Raw genomic sequence first — 20,525 nt, 5'->3', positions numbered from 1 at the left:
GTCATCAGCATACTGTTAACACCCAGCACCAAACCTCCTGATGACCTCACCCAGCGGTTTCATGTAGATGTTAAAAAGCATTGGTGACAGAATGGAGCCCTGAGGGACTCCATATAACAGCTCCTGTTTTGAGGAGCAACTGTCACCAAGCTCCACCATCTGGAATCTACCCGAGAGATAGAAACGGAACCACTGCAAGGCAGTGCCCCCTATCCCCAACTCCCCCAGGCGATCCAGAAGGATACCATGGTTGATGGTATCGAACGCCGCAGAGAGATCCAGAAGAACCAGCAGAGTCACACTCCCTCTGCCGATTCCCCGGTAAAGGTCATCCATCAGGCCGACCAAGGCTGTCTCAACTCCATAGCCCATTCTAAAGCCAGTTTGAAATGGGTCTAGATAATCAGTTTCCTCCAAGACTGCCTGGAGCTGGTCAGCCACCACCTTCTCAATCACCTTGCCCAACCAAGGGAGATTGGAGATTGGCCTGTAGTTGTCCATCGCTAAGGGGTCCAGGGAAGGCTTCTTTAAGAGTGGTCTAATTCAGGCAGGGGGGCACCCTACCCTCCCTCAGCGATGCATTTATGATATTAATTAGGCCATCTCCAACAATCTCCCTGCTAGAAGCAGCCAAGTCGGGCAAGGAACCAGAGAACAGGTGGTAGGCCGCACCGCCCCAAGCAGCTTGTCCATATCCTCAGGAGTCACAGATTGAAACTGATCCAATCTAATGCTGCAAGAGGGATCGCTGGACACAATAGTGGAGTCCAAGTCAGCCCAAATACAAGAGATTTTATTTGCAAAGAACTCATTAAAGGCATCACAGCAGAGCAACTCAGGGGACTGACTGGAAGTAGAAGGAGGAGAAACCAAACTCCTCACAACCTGGGATAGCTCCGCCGATCGTGAACCTGCAGCCGCAATGCGCTCAGAACAATATCTCTTTTTTGCTACACGCGCTGCAACCGCATAAGCCTTCAAATGGGTCACATGCTGAATCCTGTCAGATTCGAACCGAGTTCTCCTCCACTTGTGCTCTAGTCACCTATCCAACCACTTCAGCCCCTGCAGCTCCTCAGTATACGAAGGGGCCATTTTTGCAGCAGGTTGGAAGGGACGCTTAGGAGCAATCATGTCTACTGCCCTGCTGAGTTCCCTGTTCCAGGTTCCCACCAGGGCATCGACAGAATCACTGGCCGCACCAACGTCAAAATCCTCCAAGGCCTTTTGAAATCCCACTGGGTCCAGCAGCCTTTTTGGACGGACCATCCTAATAGGTCCACCACCCCTGCAGGGGTGGATTGCAGCTGCGAGACCAACCTTAAACAGGTAGTGGTCCGTCCATGACAATGGGGAAACCACTGGATCCTCCACCCACGGAACACCCCCCTGATCTGAACAAAAGACCAAATCAAGTGCATGGCCGGCAACATGAGTTGGTTCAGAAACTAATTGGGATAGGCCCATAGTTGTCATGGCCGCTATGAACTCCTGAGTTGCACCAGACAAGCCAGCCCCAAAGTGGATATTGAAGTCCCCCAGCACCAAAAGTCTAGGAGACTCCAACACCAACTCTGCGATCAGCTCCGTCAGCTCAGTGAGGGAGTCAGTTGGGCAGCGGGGTGGACGGTACACCAACAGAATCCCCAATCTATCCCTAATTCCCAGCCTCAAAAATATGCACTCAATGTAAGTCAGCTGTCTCACAGGGGCCCTTGTAAGGGAGATGGTATTCTTATGGACCGCAGCCACTCCACCACCACCCCTGCCCACTTCCCCTGGCCTGCTCCACAACAGAGTAACCTGGTGGGAGAAACTGAGCCCACGCTGGACCACTCGCCTCCCCCAACCAGCTCTTAGTTATACATGCCAGGTCAGCTCCCTCATCCATGATCAAGTCATGGACAATTTTGGTCTTATTCTGAACTGACCTGGCATTGCAGAGGAGCAAGACCAGATTCTGTGGGTCATTGGAGCTGCTCCCCAAGGCCGAAGAGTTGACAGAGCAGTTGGAAGTGGAAACAGTTACTAAATTACTCATTTCCCTTCCCCTGTAACGGCCAGCTGCTCTGCCAGCGCCGATTCTTCTATTCCCCACTACTACAGTAATAGCTGCCCCCGAACTGCCAGGCTCACCCCCAGCACCACTCAAGAGAGCTCAAACACATGGCTGCAAAAGGCCTGGCCAATCCAACCCCCCAGCCCTCAGTCCCACCCCCAAAGGCCGGCCGCCTACAGGTGGCCCGATGGCCACGCCGACGGCTATGCCTTTGGCAAGTCTCCTTGCTTTTAAGCTTGCAAGCCCCAGATGCCACTCCTCACACAAGCAGCTCCCAGGACAGGCAGCAGGTGGAACGACTCAGCAGTCTGGGAGGCTGGCAACCAGCCAGCAGGTTACATGTTACATGTTAGCAGCAGAAGGATCCACAAAAATCCTGGTAAAAATGCAAAAGCTGGAGAGTACTTTTAGATCAAGCATAAAAATTAACAATCACATTTTGTATTGTGATGCCTTTTATTTTTTTGCATTGTGTTACGGTTTGTGTGGTGTGACTTTTTTTGTCTGTCTAGCCTTCCTCACTTGCTATATTCTGTGTACTGTTTTCGTGAAAAGTGGTAGACTAGACAGAATGATTGTGGGCTTTCATTTTTAGGCAAAAGGTTTGCAAGGATTGCTCTGTCTAGTTCTATCACTTTTCATGAAAACAATATAGCAAGCTGGGAAGGCTGGACAGACAAAGCAGTCACACAATACTGAATGCAAGGGTACGGTAGCAATTCAAACCAACCTCCTGGTATATGTGTGTGCAATCAGAGGAATGAGTGTGGCAGAAGGTCAGGATTCTGGTGATTGAGATTCAACCAAGAAAGAGGAAATAAACTGGGCATTCATGGAAGAAGGCAGCTCTGAATATTACTTGGCACAGCTGTCTCTAAAAAAGGGGCAAGAGTCCATGCTCTGTGATTTCAACCTCCCCAGTGTCACGGGGCAAAGTCTTTCCATGATTGGAATCTTCCTGTATTTGCCTTCTGAAACAGCAGAGGGGAGGGCATAACAATGGGCAACGGAGAAGGCCCTTCTGTGGCTTGGGATTTCCAACTGTGTCAGGTATGTAGTGGGAGAGGCAGAGTATCTAAGTCTTTCTGAGAACAGGAAGCTTGGAGCCCTTCCTAGGTTGGCCTGGCGTTCTGTGTCCAATATCCTTGGTTTGATGTCACATTTCCACCTTGTCACAGCCCATAACAGGTAGGAGAGGAGGGGAGAAGCCCAGTGGAGCCACTTTAGTCCAGACAGGCTTGAAAATTGTCCTGCAGGGTCAAAGGTAGGGATGTGTGAACAGGTTTGATTTTGAACCTGTTCAAAGTCAAAATGGTTTGGTTCAATGGCTCATTGTCGAGCTGAAACATCCCAGTTCGGCTCGACATTGGACTGACCCCGTCCCCACCCCCACCGGCCATTTGGGGGAGGAGGTGTTTGTGGATATTTTTGTAAAACAATTATTTTATTTTTTGTACTTAGCCCCCCTTATCTGAGGTTGGGCTTCTCTGAGGCTGTGTGTTGGGGGGGGGGTGTTGTACGCAGATGTCATGAACCAGGCCATGCTGGGGCCCAATGTGCATGTGCGGAGGCCTCCAAAATGGCCACTGCGATGGGGGCAAGGCCCGGGAAGAGCCAAAGATTACCTGAACCAAGTGCTTTTATATATAAGGAAGGCCGGCGGGGAAGGGGAAACATCCATGGACCCCCTGCAGCCTCACCTGGTTCAGCCTCAAACCAAACTGGGCTAACTGGTTTTGTGCACACCCCTAGTCAAAGGGGCCGGGATTTTAGTTCAGTTACGGAGGGCCAGTGGGTGTCTTTTGAGCCAGGCCTGAAAAAACGTGGGGTGGGGTGGGGTGGAAAGCATTTCTTGCTTCTCTCAGAAGGTAGAGAATTTGGTTCCCAGCATTTTTGTTCTGCTTGTGGGCAAGGAACATAGAGGAAAATCAGCTGAGATCATGATAAATGGGAGCACCTCCAAATTAGGAGCACAGGAAGGGAGAAAGAAATTAAATTGCTGGAGTGGGCAACATGGTGACTGTTCCTAGGAGGGACATTTCTGTCCTCCTGAGGTTTTTGGGAGAGAACAAGATGTGTAAATTGTGCCCATCATAAAAGCTCTTCTGGGAGATGAGAAGGTATCCTGATGATTAATCATTTTCAAGGGGGGTCTAATCTCCCACCATATGTTCTGTGTCACTGTATAGGGAACATGTGGCATCATTAGCACAATAATTACACAGCTCATCATTAAAGAAAGCACTTTACAGAAGCATTTGAAAATATGGCTGTGAGTCAAGAGCAGAGTAGGGAAGAGGTATTTTAGCAATGCGTAAGGGAAGAGAGACAAGTGTGCTGGAGGTGGAGGGGCTGCCTGAGCATGGACTACTCCTACCGTGCCTAAAGAACCATCTAAGGTACATGATGTAGTTCTTTGCAGTTGAGGCAAAGTAGATTTTGAAATAAGAAGGGTGTACAGTAGAAGGAGGTCATCAAGAAGAGACAACCATTATTTTGGTCATCCTTTGACTTACTTCACCACAACCGCAGAAATATGAAATGCAGCGGGGTCAGACCCTTAGCACAGGAGGTCTGGCCTAGAGCATTGTTTGGATGGGAACCCACTGTTGGTGTCTTAAGAGCTGCAGGTGTCTTAAGAGCTGCAGCTCATGTCCACGCAGTTTGTGTTTAGAAGTGTCTCTCTCTAGAGTTTCTATAGTCTGATTCCCAGGACTAGACTTCATAAAATGATCAGAAAAATGAAGGGGAAGAGAAAGCCAGCTAAAAGATGGAGGGAGACGTGTGTGTGTGTGGGAGAGAGAGAGAGAGAGAGAGAGAGAGAGAGAGAGAGAGAACACGCTCATAGAAGTCATACACATGACTTTTAAGTGGGGTGGGGAGGGGAGGCAAGATAGCACCTACCTTCCCCCCAGATATGTGTGTTAGAAAGCTTGGAAAGGAGGTTTCTTTATCTATCCCCGCTGCAGTTAAAGTGCACAGGTAAGGACAGCACTGCTAATTAATATTGCCCAGAGACATGGAGTTAGAATTCTGAATAAAGTAGTTCATTTAGGAAATCCATCTGGGATATAGATGAGGCCTACATGATTTGCTGCTAACTACATATAGGAAATGGGGAAAGGAGAGAAATGGAAGTCTCTCTCTCTCTCTCCAGGTGAGAGAATGAAACCTGAGACTAACAAAAGGAGAAGTAGAGTAGAGAAAACAAAACAAGAGGTAGGGCTGTGCGAATCAGCTCGAGGCTGAGCCAGTTCACCATTGAACCAGTCCGGCTCAAGGGTTTGCTCTCGAGCCGGACCAGGCCTGGTTTGGCTCAACCTCGAGTTGGACCAGGCCCAGTTCGGCTCGACCTCGAGCCAACCCCACTCCCCAGGAAGGCTCGTAGCCGGTCCAGGGTTTGAAAAGTGATTTTTTAAAGAAAATTATAACTCACTGCCAGGCCCAGGGTAATTTTACTGCCTCTGGGGGTGCTGCCACAGCTACGTGTGTGCACGTGGGGTCTCTCTGAAGCGCCCCCTCCCCCTGCTGGCCTCCCCTGGTTTTTTCCAGGCCTTTCCAGTCCTCTCCCAGCTCATGGTGGTCGTTTTGAAGGCCGCCACGCATGTGCATGGGCTATTTGTGTGTCCAGGTCATGATGAATGTTCTGTACATACATAGAGCATTTTGGCCATCTATCAGCAGGGCTCTTTCACAATGCTGCTGTACAAACCACTCCCTGCCTTGACTGTCTCTGACACCTTCAAATAAGGGTGCAGGTTCATTTCATTTTCAGTTGCTACTCAGTGACAATGACAAATTCTTTAAGTCACCATGCTTTTTTACCTCTACCAAATGCAAAATAATAAATATTCTCTTTAGGTAGAAATATTTTACTGAGGTTATTTATAAAACCACTGGGAGGAGAGGTCATTAGGAGTTTGAACCGGATTTTCCTTAGTACGCTGATGATGCCAAGCTGTACCTAGGAGAGGCTCCTCCATAAGGGCTGGCGAGACATTGTCCCTGCCCCCTTTATCCCAAACACACCATCTAAGTGCCCCCCAGCACTGTAAGAGTCTTCTCTCCCCGCCATCTCCTACCTTGGTTTCTGAAGAAAATAACCCAGAAATGTTTATATTGTGAAAGATAAGTACAATGCACTGTACGTACATGTACGGAGATACCTGTACACACGTACAAGATGATGTCTGAATAGGCTTGTGTCTCCTCTTTATTATATTTGTATCTCATATTTGAAGCAAATCAATTTCCAAAGGAGGCTTACCAAAGTGAAAACTGACAGAATGATAATTTGAAATTCAAGTTAAAAAAAATAAGATTTCAATTAAATATATATACAACAGCTACAACAGCAAAATACAAACACACACACACACACACACACCCCACCTTGTCAGCAGCACTAGATGAGGCCGTTCTCATGTGCAGCCAAGTCCGGGCTATGCTAGCCAAAACCAGGCTCGGCTGTGCATGGGAACCACTGGGATTGCGTCCAATCCCAGCAGCGCTTCGGCAGCAAATCCACCCGAGAAACCAGCCTCTTAAAGGAGGTTAGGCGAGCGAGCTTTCCCTTAGTCCCATTTTAAATCATGCGCAGTGCAGCTACTTTTAGCTGCTACTGATCCCCACCATGCACTGTACACTCATGAGGTGCATTATGGATTTCCAGGGGTTGGGACAACATGTCCCAGCCCCTGACCCTCTGCACTGCCAGACGCAGCCTGTGTCCATCTGCATGCCGAGTATGGACCCAGCGATGATCTGTGGGTGAGGTAAGCTTTAGCAGCCTTTCTCTCCATGGGCCCTCAAGCCCTTCTCACTGATTGTGAGAAAAGGCTCAATGTCTTTGGATGCTTCTCCAATATTTATCCCAGTGTTTTCAAAATGCTAATGAAGGGGTGGGAAGGAACGGTTGCAAGGGAGAGTTGGCAGCAGGGTGAGGGCATGACTGTTCCTTCACTTAAAAGCTCTTCCTGAAACCCCACCAAGTTATCTGGCATTCTGCAGCTTTGTCAGCTGTTGTTGGGACTGGTTTCCTAGCAGTGGTACTATTAGGCACTCGACAGAGAAGTAAAGCTGCTTCAGGAACAGGGCTCTTGGGTGATCAGGATTTCCCCTTTGTCTGAGAGGAAGGCCTTACATGGCTGCCCTTTGAGGGGCAAGGCACCCAGTACTTATGCAATGGCACAGCTGGTATGAACAGAGGCACTCTAACCCCTGGACCTTAGGTACCTGGTCTGGTCCTCCAAGGTCAGGGGGGTCTACAAATGGCCAGGGGCCTCTGAAAGTCACCCCATGCCCACTCCGCCAAACCTCCATTAAAAATATATATATTATTACCGCGGCCGAGGGTTGGCTGCCGGTGGGGGAGTGGAGCAGTCTTTCTCCCTTCTCCCCTCTCCCCCTCCCCCAGTGATGGTGGGGACCAGAATGATGCTGGGCCCATCTGTTCAGGCCAGTGTCTTTTGCCAACTGTGAGGAGCGCCTACTCAGTTGAGAGATTGTCGCAAGCCCGTGACGCCATGGGCTTGTGATGATCTCAACTGCTCAGGTGCACCTCACAGTTGGCAAAAGACGCTGGCCCGAATGGATGGGCCCAGTGTTGCTCCAGCCCATGCCATCACCAGAGGAGGGGGGAGAGGGGAGAAGGACTGCTCTGCTCCCCCCGGCAGCTACTCCTCAGCTGTGGTAATAATAATTTAAGAAAAACAAACACCAAGGTTTGGCAGGGTGTGTGGCAGCTGTAAAAAAACAACAAGACAAAGGTTCAGTGACGGGCCCCCAAAGGAGGTTTCAGGGGACCTCGTTGGGGGGGGCTCACGGCTGGGTGGTCTGGGCACCCAAATTACCTAGGTGCACCCCTGGGTATGACATAAGCCAAGGCTGGTGAATGCAACCTTGGCTTTCAGGTTTTCTGCAGGATGCAAGACAAAATGTCTTGAGATGAGTGGAATACAAACATGACTTCAATCATATTTTGAAGCTATTTTTTAAAAAAAATCTGTGTAGCAGCCCTTCAGCTATTGAGATGGTTGTATCTCCTCTCAGCCTTTTCTTTTTGAAAGAAAAAATTCTTAATCTGAAAAAGAAATTCAGATTAAATATCCACAATAGGTCTGAATCTGTGGAGGGCCAACTAATTTTTGTACTTATTTTCAGGATTTGGTAGCTTTTTCAGTCAGTCTGGGTTGAATGTTGAGGTGAGTCTGCCACAAAGCCACTGACAGCGATGGGGAGATCAGAATCTCCCATACTGGTCCCTGAAGCAGTAGGGTTCCCAGTGAGACAGTGGCACCGCACCTGTCTTCCCACCGCCATGGCAAACTGTGCTCTGTGTCACTCAGCCCCTCCCCTCCTCACACATGTAGCACACATGTAGTCCTTGCTTGTGGAGCTGCTCTGCTCTTTTCTGCAGCTGTCTCCCTCCTGGAGTAGAACAGAATCCAATCAGTTGCCAATAAGTGTTGGGAGGGGTGGGGGTGAGGGCAAGCCACATAGTGAACTAGGCCCAGAAAATCCTGTTGGCACCCTAGTTTGCAATGTGACTGGGTCCCAACTTGCCATGCTACCAACACGAACTTTTTAACATTTACACAACAGTGGAGCATCCACCCACCCACCCCCCAATAAATCCCCCCGCCACATCAAATGTTGGCTAACCACAACAATAAAAACCTGAAAAGTGAAATGAAGTGCTTAGCAGCCATGGGAACCACTAAATCAGATTACGGCCCTATGCATGGGGGAGAGATGACTAACCCACTCCCACAGAACTATGGAGCTGATCAGATCCAGGAGGCCCACAGCTGTTACCTTAAAAACAACAACAGTAGATTATGGATTATGGATCTCCCAATGTCATGTGCAGCTTGGTGTCCAGGAAGTGTCCTTCTCCAGCGCTGTAACTTAAGATGTTCTAACTAGTGGAGATTTCAGGAACTGAACCTGGAATATTTTACATGCAGAGCACGTGCTAGCCTTAGCCACTGAGCTATGATTCCTCTCATAGAACCATGTTCCAGGAGGAAGGGATGATGGTAATTAAAGCAGCACATGGCTTACCTAATCTTCATCATCCTACTGCATGCTGTGCATAACAGACCTCCACCAGGCACACTGCATGCATCTTATTTTATCTTGGAGAAGTTGGCAAATGAGAATTTCACTTCCACACTTCTCCAGAAGTTTGCACATAATTGTTTAGCACCCAAAGAGCTTCCAGTGAAGTAAATCTTTTACCTTTAAAAATCCTTGATGATCACCTACTTCTCTTCTCTCTCTCAAGATTCCCTTGTTTCCAAAAGAAGCCTTTGAAGAACAAGGAATCTCTCTGTAGGATTTCAATGCACTAAAATAGCACAGGATGAAGAAGGCTTTTTTAGAAACAAAAACAAAAACCCACACCAAACTGCAACCTACACAAGCTTGAGAAATGTCAATCAGTTTTCCCTGTGAGGACGGAGCTACTTGTGTGAAGCAGACGCACCTCTGATTCTGTGATCTATGCTCATTTCCCAGAAATCACCCTCCAGAAAAAGACTGTGCCCAATATAAACCCTTAAAACACATTTGGACTGTGCTGAATATAAACCATTAAAACACACATTCTGGAAATACTATGGGAGGCAGGCACAGCTTGCGGTCCACCGAGCTGAACCCATACTCCCCTCCCACAACAGTTCACAGATGAACACAGAGATGCACCTGTTCATATGTGCTCCACCAAGGAATTCAAAGTCCTGATGGCCCGGGGGGATGGTCTGGCAGCTAAGACTGGATCTGTGGGTGGACCCAATAATCCTTCCTTCAAACATCCCACAAGCAGACAACAAGAACTAAAAACATTTGTGCAGAACAGATAACTCAAAAAGGCGAGCCAAGCCAAAGGCAGTTAATACAAATATAGTAAGTATACTGTCAAAAAAAAAAAATTAAGCATATGGAATACCTTGAGGAAGACATGGTTGGGGAACACCGAGCCTAAAAGACATTCAAGTATCTCCAGGGTAGAACATACCTGAGCACTAACACAAGTGCCTCTCATTCACTGTTAGTCCCACGTTATAGCTAGGGAATACAGAGCCTGAGGGTCAACTTGTCCTAGCCAGAGAATCTTTTCAAGTCAGCACCCAAGCAAGTCATATACCTCAGTAATAGGGGCGTAGTGGAGCTTGGCGGGTGCCGGGCAACAAGGTCTGACCAGCTGCTTCCCCGCTCCTTCTTGGTATCCTTTCGCGTACCCCAAGCCATGCCCCCACATCTGACGTCAGATGCAAGGGAGCGGGGCCAGTGCTGAGAATGGGGCTTTCTCAGCCCCAGCAGAGTTTCATCCCCCCTGTCAGAGTTTGGTGGAATCCCTGAAAAGGAGCTCCTTTCCCTGGACAGGAGATTCCATCGGTTGTTGACAGGGGAAATGAAACTCTGCCGTGCTGCGACTGTGGCAGCCCCATTGACATCAGATGCATGGGAGGGGCCAGTGCCCGGAGGGAAGAGTGCATCCCTCAAGAGTCAGTGTTTCATTGAAAAGCTGGGTGGAGAAGAGAGGGGCATGCCTCTCTGCTCCCAGCCAGTGAGTGTTTTGCGCGTTGGCTGGATGCAGGAAGGAGTAAGGGGGCACCCTGAACAAGGGCAAGGGGGAGCCTTGGGCCCCACCAGACCCTTGGGGCCTGGAGACAATTGTCCCCCCTTGCTCAATTGTTGCTATGCCCCTGCTCAGTAAACAGGTTTTCCCTGCGAGGGAACACACTGTGCACTGAAAACCTTAATTGCTTAATGACTGAACCAAGGTCAGTAATTAGATCAGTGAAAGTGTTTTTGCAAAATCTGCAGGCTGTAGCAGCAAAATCGAAGAAAAATATAAATACCTTTTAAAATCCATATCTTAAGAACTAAAAAACCCAGGGACTTGGGGGTGCCTGGGATGGCTTGAGGCCATCCCTTCCATGCCCCCAGACCCAATTTGGGGTGCCCTGCCACACAAAGAGGGGTTGGGGCAACCCCAAATCCCCATTATTCCCTATGGGGGACATTTTTTTAAAAAAAATCACCATTAATAGTAGGGGCATCCATTTGCCTTGGGGTTTGGTGGGTGGTAGGCACCCCTGGGTGCCTACCACCTCCCCCTTTTGCACCCCTAGGTACTCCACATAGGGAATAATGGGAAATAATAAAAAAATAAAAATCATTTTTAAAAATCGTAGGAGTGTCCGATTGCTTTGGTGTTTGGGTGGTAGTTGGAACCCATGGGTGCTTACCACCCAAACCAGTTTTGGAGGTTATAACCAGTTTGAACCAGTTCAAATTGAAGCAGGCTCAGTTCAGTTCAAATTCAAACCAGCGGGTCGAACCCAGTACCTGGTTTGGTTCAAATTTGAACCGTCAAACCTAACCTCTTTGAATTCAAACCAGTTCAAATTCAAACTGGTTTGCACATCCCTAATGAGAAACCTATACACAGGGCAGGAAGCCACAGTCCAGACAGAACATGATGAAACAGACTGGTTCCAGATCGGCAAAGGAGTAAGACAACGCTGTATACTTTCTCCTTCTCTATTCAATTTATATGCTGAACATATACTGAGAGAAGCTGGATTGGAAGAGGATGAGTGTGGTTTTAAAGCTGGAGGAAGAAACATCAATAATCTGCGCTATGCTGATGACACCACTCTGATAGCTGAGAATGCGGATTCTCTGCAAGCTCTAGTAATGAAAGTCAAGGAACACAGTGAAAAAATGGGACTACAATTAAATGTAAAGAAGACTAAACTAATGACAATGGTTACAGCAACCAGCCTCAGAAATGACAATGAAGACACTGAAGTGGTGGATAGCTTCTGCCTTTTAAGATCAACCGTCAACAGTAAAGGATCCAGCAGTCAAGAAATACGCTGCAGACTAGCACTTGGTAGGGTTGCAATGAAGGCCTTGGAAAGGATATTTAGATGCCGTGACATATCTATATCTACAAAGATTAGAATCATTCGGACAATGGTTTCCCCCGTGACACTCTATGGATGCAAAAGCTGGACTTTGAAGAAGCAAGATAGAAAAAAGATTGACGCTTTTGAACTTTGGTGTTGGAGAAGACTTTTGAGGATACCATGGACAGCCAGGAAAACAAACAAATGAATCCTAGAACAAATCAATCCAGAATTTTCACTTGGGGCACAAATGACCAGGCTCAAACTATCATACTTCAGACACATCATGCAAAGACCCAGTTCCCTTGAGAAGTCCATAATGCTGGGGAAAGTTGAAGGAAAGAGAAGAAGAGGACAACCAGCAGCAATTACAACAGCAATGAATGCACCACTGAGAGGCCTAAAAGGCCAAGTTGAAGACAGATCATCCTGGAGAGAATCTATCTATGTGGTCACTAAGAGTCGACATCGACTTGATGGCACTTAATCAATCAATCAATCCTGTAGCATCCAGGTAGGAATGCTGAACCTAGGAGCCCAGCCTGGGTTTACCTAATCTTGGCTAACATACTGGGCAGCCTTAGAGAAGACATTCTGGATAGGGTTGTAGCTCAGTGGAAGAGCATCTGCTTTGTATGCAGAAAGTCCCAGGTTCAATCCCTGGCATCTCCAGGTAGGGCTGGGAACATGCCTGAAACACATTTCAATCACTATGGTTTTTGTAATCAATCCATGATATGCTGGTCATGTAGACAAGACCACAGGGGGCACCCTGCCAAGTACTAGCCCCCCACAAAGCCTTAATATGGCCCTAACACCCAGTATGTGGAACACCTTGGTAAAAATATCCATCTTTTTTACTAGTGTACATACACCATTGATTAAATCCTTTGCTTTTAAAAAAAAATTCATTTATTTTTTATTTATTGTTACATTTGTATACTGCCTTTCATTAAAGCAATCTCAAGGTGGTTTGGGGGCAATGTTAAAAGCTTGTTGGAATGGTCTTTAGTTGTTGCCTCCTTTTTATTAGTTACTGCCTTCTTGCTTGTTTCTTTTTATTTTTCTGTTTTATTATTTGTTGAATGACTGTTAAAGGATTTCATTACATAAGCCACCTTGAGTGTTCCTTTATGTAATTCAAAAGGTGGGACAAAACTTCTCAGATGAAGAAACCAAACCAAACCATTTTCAACCATACTCAATTCATTCACTAACAGGGAGTTTGTCTTTTTAATACATCCTGTACTGATGGGCAACATGAATATTCTAATCCACTTTAGTGATTAGATTTAGTAGTATCAACAGTGGTTGGTAGCTCCACCAAATGAACAAATGCAGAATGTCAGAGTGTGATCTTGTGTAAATCATGTAAACCATGTATTTTGTATCACACACACTTCCTTTGTTTAAAAAATCCACCTTTAAGGACAATATATTCTAATGTGCATGAAAAACACTCATTTATTTCTGCACACAAAGATCTCAGAACTGTTGGAAAGTTAAAGGACTTTGCGCTGTCTCTTGCCTCAGACAGTGGAGGACAGACTAGTAAGTCAGAGGGCTAGAGGGTCAAGACATTTGTCATCCCTTCTCCACTGCTCTGATGCTATCCCTTTGAAATGTAGATTGCTAATCTCAGGGGATTCAACTTCCTTCTTCCTTCTCTCTCTTGCTACCTGCCCGCCTACCTTGCAACATGGCAAGTTCCTCTCCCCGCACCAAATGTGCAGAGAGGATGCAGAATCCATCTGCATCCAGCTAGATAGATGGATTAGAGATCCTAAATCCTCACTTTCCTATCTAGAATGGAATCCTATATAATAAAAGGCTAAGTGAGTGGCCGTGGCTTTGGAACGTTGGGGATCTGCGTCCCTGCCTCCCTGGGCTGTTCTGGGCCTGCGCGAAGCGCAGGCCCAGAAGAGCCCAAGGGACACAGGACCTCAAACACCAGTGTCCCACAGCCACGGGCGGCCATTAGCTGGTGTGTGGCGGCGGGGGAAAGTGGCCGAGGCGGCGGCGGAGCCGCCGCCTCGGCCATGAGCTGCAGCACGGCGAGAGGAGGCCGAGACAACCAGAAGCGGCCGCCCTGAAAAAGGCGAGGGCAATGGCGGCGGGGGAAGACCGAGACGGGGGACAGGGAAGCTGGGCGAGGTGGCGGCGAAGCCGCCAACGAGGCCCCCACCCGCTCACAGCCGTCGCCCCCGCCTGCTCACCTGCCCTCCCAGCTGCCCAAAATGAAGCTGGGCGAGGTGGCGGCGAAGCCGCCAACGAGGCCTCCGCCCGCTCACAGCCGCCGCCGCCGCCTGCTCACCCGCCCTCCCAGCTGCCCAAAATCACCTTCCCCGCTCCCCCCCCCAAAGATTAAGGGCCAAAATGGCCCATGAGAAGGTCGCCGCCCCCGCCTATCGCCCTCCCAGCTGTCGAAGACCACCTTACCCGCTCCAGCCTGAGGGAAAAGAGAGGAGCTCACGAGCAGAGCTCCTCTCTGTGCTAAGTCACTGCTCAAACTGCCGCTATGGACGCAAAGGACGCCTATTGCTTCCATTGCGACAGTATGGGCAGCAGCTTAACACAGAGAGTAGCTCTGTTCCCGAGTTCCTCTCTTCTCCTTCGGGCTGGAGCGGTTAAGGTGGGCTCCGGCAGCTGGGTGCGCGGGAGGGCGATAGGCAGGGGCGGCCACCTTCTCATGGGCCATTTTGGCCGTTATTCATCCACCCCCCCAAAAAAAAGTAAAAGCAAAATAAGGAAGAACAAAAACAGAGACAACAACAAAACAAAAAACAAAAAGAGAGAGGGGACAAGGGGGGAAAAAAGAGACAGAAAGAGAGAGAGAGAGACAGAAAAGACGGGATAGAAAGCTAGCGCCCGTTATCATAACGGGCTTAAAAATACTAGTTCCTTAATAAATGCCTTTTATATTGATTTGAAACTATGAATTGGCTCCAAGTTACTTTACTCTCAGCACATACGCATGCCTAACTAATCTACCACTGTGTTGTGCCTCTGTGCACTCTGCTATATTGAGAAAGGGATTCTCTCACCACAGAGAATTTCCAACAAGAACCACGTGCACAGATATACAACCCGCAGCATACAAGTTCACACAAAGACTGACATGTACACACCCAGACCAACTTATCCATTCATTGTTTAATATTGTTCTCCTGGCTGGGATTACATATAAAGCGGAATGTGGGAGTAGAATGGACTGTATAACTTCCAAGCTTCAGATATGAAAATATTGTTTTTGAATGACTCCCCCTCCCCCAAAATGTTAAGGAGGAAAACACACAGAGAGAGATTTCCATCCAGCTCTTTGCATTCTCTGCTGATTTACAGAGAGTTTTAACGTGGGGATGCATTCAAACATTTATTGTTAAAAAATTTTTTTTTATTGTTAAATTTATATACTGCCTTTCATTAAAACAATCCCAAAGTGGTTCACACAGAAAAATGTAAACAAGACTATAAAAATATACAATTAAAATGTTAAGCTAAAATATAAAAACATGACTCTGAATAAAAAGATTTAAAATACGAGCATAAAATAACCATACAAAATACAATATACAGTACAAAGAAGCAACAGCAGAGAAATTCATATAAAAGCCTGGATAATAAGCCAAGATTTAACACGCTTTCTAAAAACTGTGATGGAGACTGAGGAATGAATAGCCCTTAAGGCTATTCTGGGGGCTGCAACAGAGAAGGCCCTGTCCTGAGTGCACTACAGCTGATCCTCCCTCATTGTCAGCACCCGGAGCAGAACCCCTCAGATGACCTCGTCAAGCGGGCAGCAACCCTTGGGAGCAGGCAGTCCCTTAGGTATCCAGGGCCGAAACTGTTTAGGGCTTTAAAGGTCAAAAACAGCACCTTGAATGGGACCCAGAAATAAACTAGCAGCCAGTGCAGCTCTTTCAAAATGTGCGTGATGTGATCCCAGTGGGCAGCTCAAGATAAAATCCTAGCTGCAGTTTCTGAATATTCTTCAAGGGCAGCCCCATGTAGAGTGTGTTATAGTAATCCAGCCATGACATGACTAAGGCATGGGTAAATGTGGCCAGTTCTGCCTTCTCAAGAAAGGGATGCAGCTGGTGCACTATTTTTATTTGTTTATTTTTATTTATTTGAAATATTTCTATGCCGCCCAAAACTTGCATCTCTGGGCAGTTTACAATTAAAATCCTTTAAAACATCAAATCAATTAACAATGAAAATCATTTAAAACACTAAAAACATTTAGAACCCAATATTAAAAATATTAAAACTATAAATCTAATTAATAGCAATAGCAATAGCACTTACATTTATATACCGCTCTATAGCTGGAAGCTCTCTAAGCGGTTTACAATGATTTAGCATATTGCCCCCCAACATTCTGGGTACTCATTTTACCGACCTCAGAAGGGTGGAAGGCTGAGTCAACCTTGAGCCCCTGGTCAGGATCGAACTTGTAACCTTCTGGTTACAGGGCGGCAGTTTTACCACTGCGCCACCAGGGGCTCTATTAAAAGCCCTAAAACTATAAATCTAATTAAAAGCACTAGCCAAAGCCATGCAAAAGCACCCCTGGCCACCACCTCCACCTGAGCTTCCAAAAGCAGAGCTGGTTCCAGCAGTACCCCCAAGCTTTGTACTTGCTCCTTCAAGGGGAGTGCAACCCCATCCAGAACCGGTAGAATCTCCTCATCCTGATTGGCTCTCCTACTGACCAACATTGCCTCCATCTTGTCTGGATTCAGTCTCAGTTTATTAGCCCACATCCAACCCATCATGGCCTCCAGTCCCCAATTCAGGACATCCACCACCTTCCTAGGATCAGGAGGTGACAAGGAGAGATAGAGCTGAGTGTTATCAGCACATTGCTGACAACTCAGTCCAAGTCCCTGGATGACCTCTCCCAGCGGTTTCATTTAGATGTGAAACAGCATGGTGGACAAAACCACCATGTGATCCTTACCTACATTAAAGTGGTACAGTCCATTCTCACTCCTCTTGACTTGGGTTTCTCCCACAAGTGCAGGCAGGGTTCTGTTTGTACAGTATGGTTTTCCCACCTCCTTCCTGTTACTGCTTCTTACACTCTCTAAAGAGCCACTCCTGAGGATCAGGGACCTTCTAGAATGGCTTGTGATTGGACTGCAACTAGAAGGGATGAATGGAAATCAGATTATGACCCCTGGCCTGAGCATGAGAGAGAAAATGCATCTCACTGCCTCAAGGGGCCCCTTTAACTCAAGCCAATGTGTAGGCCAGGTCCTTGTCAATTACATAGGCCACATTCACATGCAACGCAGAACTGGAGTTAAAGGGGCCTGAGTTTTTCCTACTGTTACATCCAAATGTGTGCAACTCCAGTTTTGCGACGTGAGTGACCTGAGGTTTCCTCCCCAGAACTCCAGTACTAGGAACCCTTGAGTTGTAGTGAGTTTCGTCACCCCAACCCGAGGTTCCACACAGCCTATGTTGCGTCCAAATTCAGAATCACAGGCTGCATCCCCTTCAACTGGAGTTGAGGGAGGAAGCTCCTCCCTCTCTCCAGCTGTGATTGGCTGTGTGTCTTTCCTGCCAGAAGGAAACCTGAACAGCCAGTTTCTCCTCGTCTCTGCAGTCTTGCTGACTGCAGAGAGAGTATCCTCTGTAACATCCAAATTTGGACAGGAGAGCGGGGGTGGATGGGTGGGGAGTGGAACCATTGAGCCTACGGTTCTGGGTTCTGTGCAAATGCAGCCACTGTCATATATAAAAATTCAAAAGCAGCATTCAGTGTTGGCATTAATGGTTTCTTGCATTATTACACTACTTTGCTTCATCAGACGAAACAAGCTTCTGTTACACTGTTTATGTTAAATGGAGTATGCTTTGTATTTCCTAATGCAATAACGGTATGAAGAAGAGTACCTTTGCTTTACCACCTCCTTGCATGTCGTGGAAGCAGGACAATCTCCAAATAAAGCTCTGCCTCTCCTTTTAGAATTATAATGATTAAAAGAAAAAGGGACAAGCCTGCTCTACTGTGCTCCAGGTAAGCCCTTGCAGTCGTCTTTTACAACAATGAATGACCAAAATGAATGTGATTGTAACAAAAGCACATCCAATGAATGAGGTGTAATAATAAATAAATAAAAACCTGTCACTTGCAGGTTGCTGGCCATGTACATAGCCTCTCCGGCTGCTTGCCTTTTCTGCAAGGCAGCGACCCAGAGCAGCTCAGTGGTCCACCTCTACTGCTGCCATCTTGATTCCAGCTTCCCTTCACCAGCCCACAGAGAGGTTGGCTGAAATGAAGAAAAAGGGCTGCTATTGAGAGGCATTAGTACAGAAATCCTGCTCCTCTCTCTTTTTCATTCATCAGCACCAAGCCCCTTGCTCGTTAACAGATATGTTTAAGGTCATTGAACAGGATGGCAGGAGCAAGCTTAATTACTAAGAAGCACAGAATATTGGCTGCATGGTTTTCCTTCTCTCTCCACATTTATGTAGACTATAGACGTGCTTGCTTTTATTAATTCATAACAAAAGAAACACTCTAGTGCCTTGAGGTTTGCCCCTATATTCCTTGGGTCTCAGTTAACAGACTAGCGACAAACTGAAGTTTCCAAATACTTTTTCAAAAACAGCCCCATCTATAACACATTACAATAACCAAGCCAGGGCACTACAAAAGCATGATTGACAACTGCCACAGAGCACAGAAGATAGTGGGCAGAGAAGGGTTTTCAGCAATGTGTAACTGGGGGTGGGGCTAAGACAATGATCTTTGTCATTGAGCCACCCCAAAGTAGTGTACTGGAGGGGCGGGGTATAAATATTTTAAATAAACAAATAAATAAAATCATCAGTTTGGGAAGGGGGCATTACAAATATACAAGAGCATCAGTATTTTCATCCTGATGTTGGAAAGTGTGGTGTTTTTGGTTAATCCATTCCTTGACCAAGGCCAGCTTTTGAATGGGGCTTTAGTTACTTGTATTCCAGTCCGGGAGTAGAGGTGGGGCTAACAAACAGCCAGCAGCAAGAGCACGGGAAAGCAGACTGCACTTGCCTCTCTGTCAATAATATCTATTTCATTAAACTATTCACATTCCTGATTCTACTTCGTTGCCTGGTCCTTATGTGCCACAACTCTTTCTTCTGGGTTCTACAGAAGGTGTGAGTTATAACTGTAGGGGAAGAATGGCAGTTCAGTCCCCAAATAGCAGAGCAAAACCAGTTTGATGAGAAAGCAGTAAAGCAAGAGGTCCTGAGGCAGTTCTTTAGTACTGAATAATAACAAGGATTTATTTAAAGAAAAGGTTGCAAACAAATAGGAAAGAGTCTGCTGCTTATTTCAGCTGTAGCTCATGGCTGAAGAGAGAGACCGAAACAAACAGCCATCTCTGGAGAGACAAAACTGAGACTAGCACTGAAAGAACAAAGAAGAGAGGAGTCCAGCACTTTTATCCATGACCCTAACCCCACCAGTGGTCACTATGAGGCATTGCAGTGGAGAGCTGATGCTGCTTGGATCTTAGCTCCAACAATAACTGTGCGGGAGCCAGTGATTACAGGGCATGAGAGAGTCTGTGCAGCTGAACAGGTAGATCAATGTTCAGTACAAGGAATTGGCTTGATTCAAATAATAATGAAAAGCAGAAATTATGCTTTGGTTGCCTAGAGCACAGAAATTGTCCTGATCAGTTCAGCAAACAAGTAAACTAAGCACTGGATTTTAGAGAGCAAAATGCCATTAGCACAGAGGGGGTGAAGAGGAAAAATGGACGCAAGGACTGGTGGAGGGAAGAGAGTGACAGGTTTAAAATAACCCAAGAAGAGAGGAGGGGGCAACCCACTGAGTTTGTCCAAAGGGTAGCATGTAATACTATAATGTACACAAAGAGGTTTGCTCTCCCTATTTTTTTTAATATACACACCACCACCACCCTCCCCCAGTGTTGGAAAATAAAAGGCCTGAATGCAAACCTAGTGATTAGAGGGGCTGCAAACCTGTAGTTACAGTTTAAAATAAGAGCTGGAATGAGGCAGCCAAAGTCAACAGTGAGCAGGCATCTAATTTTCTTTGTATTAACGAAGTCAAAAGTGGGGCTGAGGGCTGCCCAGATGATAGGTGCAAAGGAGAGCAGCTCAGCCAGAAAGCCTGGGAGGTGGGACATAAATTATAGAGGAGCCTCTCATTGCTGATCAAAACCTCCCTGCAGTTACCTGCCTCCAAGCCGAGCACTTCAGAAAGTGTCCTGTAAACCCATTTGCTGCATCTCAAGGCCATGGGAGCTCTGTGATCAGGCTCTCCCACTTCTTTCAGCTTCAAAGCAGCTGCACAGTTCTGCTAATTTGATTGAGGATGCTGCAAAGCGGGGTGGGAGAGAGAGGACTGGTGCTTTTCTCCAGCATGATTCCTCTGATTTAAATAATCTCCCATCTCCTACAGCTGCAATTTGCCCATCAACAAGGGTAGGTGGGACATACAGTCACTATGCATTCTCCTTTACAGTGCAAATAACAGCTTAGCTGGCTTCTTGAAGGGTTTGCAAGGAATGTAA

General features: G+C 47.0%; 1 protein-coding gene and 1 non-coding gene across 2 annotated transcripts in view; one reads left to right on the top strand and one right to left on the bottom strand.

Annotated features, from left to right (window-relative positions):
* TMEM121 (transmembrane protein 121) overlaps positions 1 to 20,305 on the bottom strand; it is a 102,003-nt gene extending 81,698 nt beyond the window's left edge. The window contains exon 1 of the mRNA XM_053250667.1: positions 20,188 to 20,305. The gene's annotated coding sequence lies outside the window, so the exon portion shown is untranslated. The remainder of the gene's footprint in view (positions 1 to 20,187) is intronic.
* On the top strand, positions 12,583 to 12,654 carry TRNAT-UGU (transfer RNA threonine (anticodon UGU)). The gene has a single exon. It is a non-coding gene; the product is annotated as a tRNA-Thr (tRNA).
* Positions 20,306 to 20,525: the final 220 nt, after the last annotated feature.

This window comes from Hemicordylus capensis, chromosome 4 (assembly GCF_027244095.1).
Source record: "Hemicordylus capensis ecotype Gifberg chromosome 4, rHemCap1.1.pri, whole genome shotgun sequence".
Lineage (NCBI taxonomy): Eukaryota > Metazoa > Chordata > Lepidosauria > Squamata > Cordylidae > Hemicordylus > Hemicordylus capensis.
This window is presented reverse-complemented; position numbering and strand designations above follow the sequence as displayed.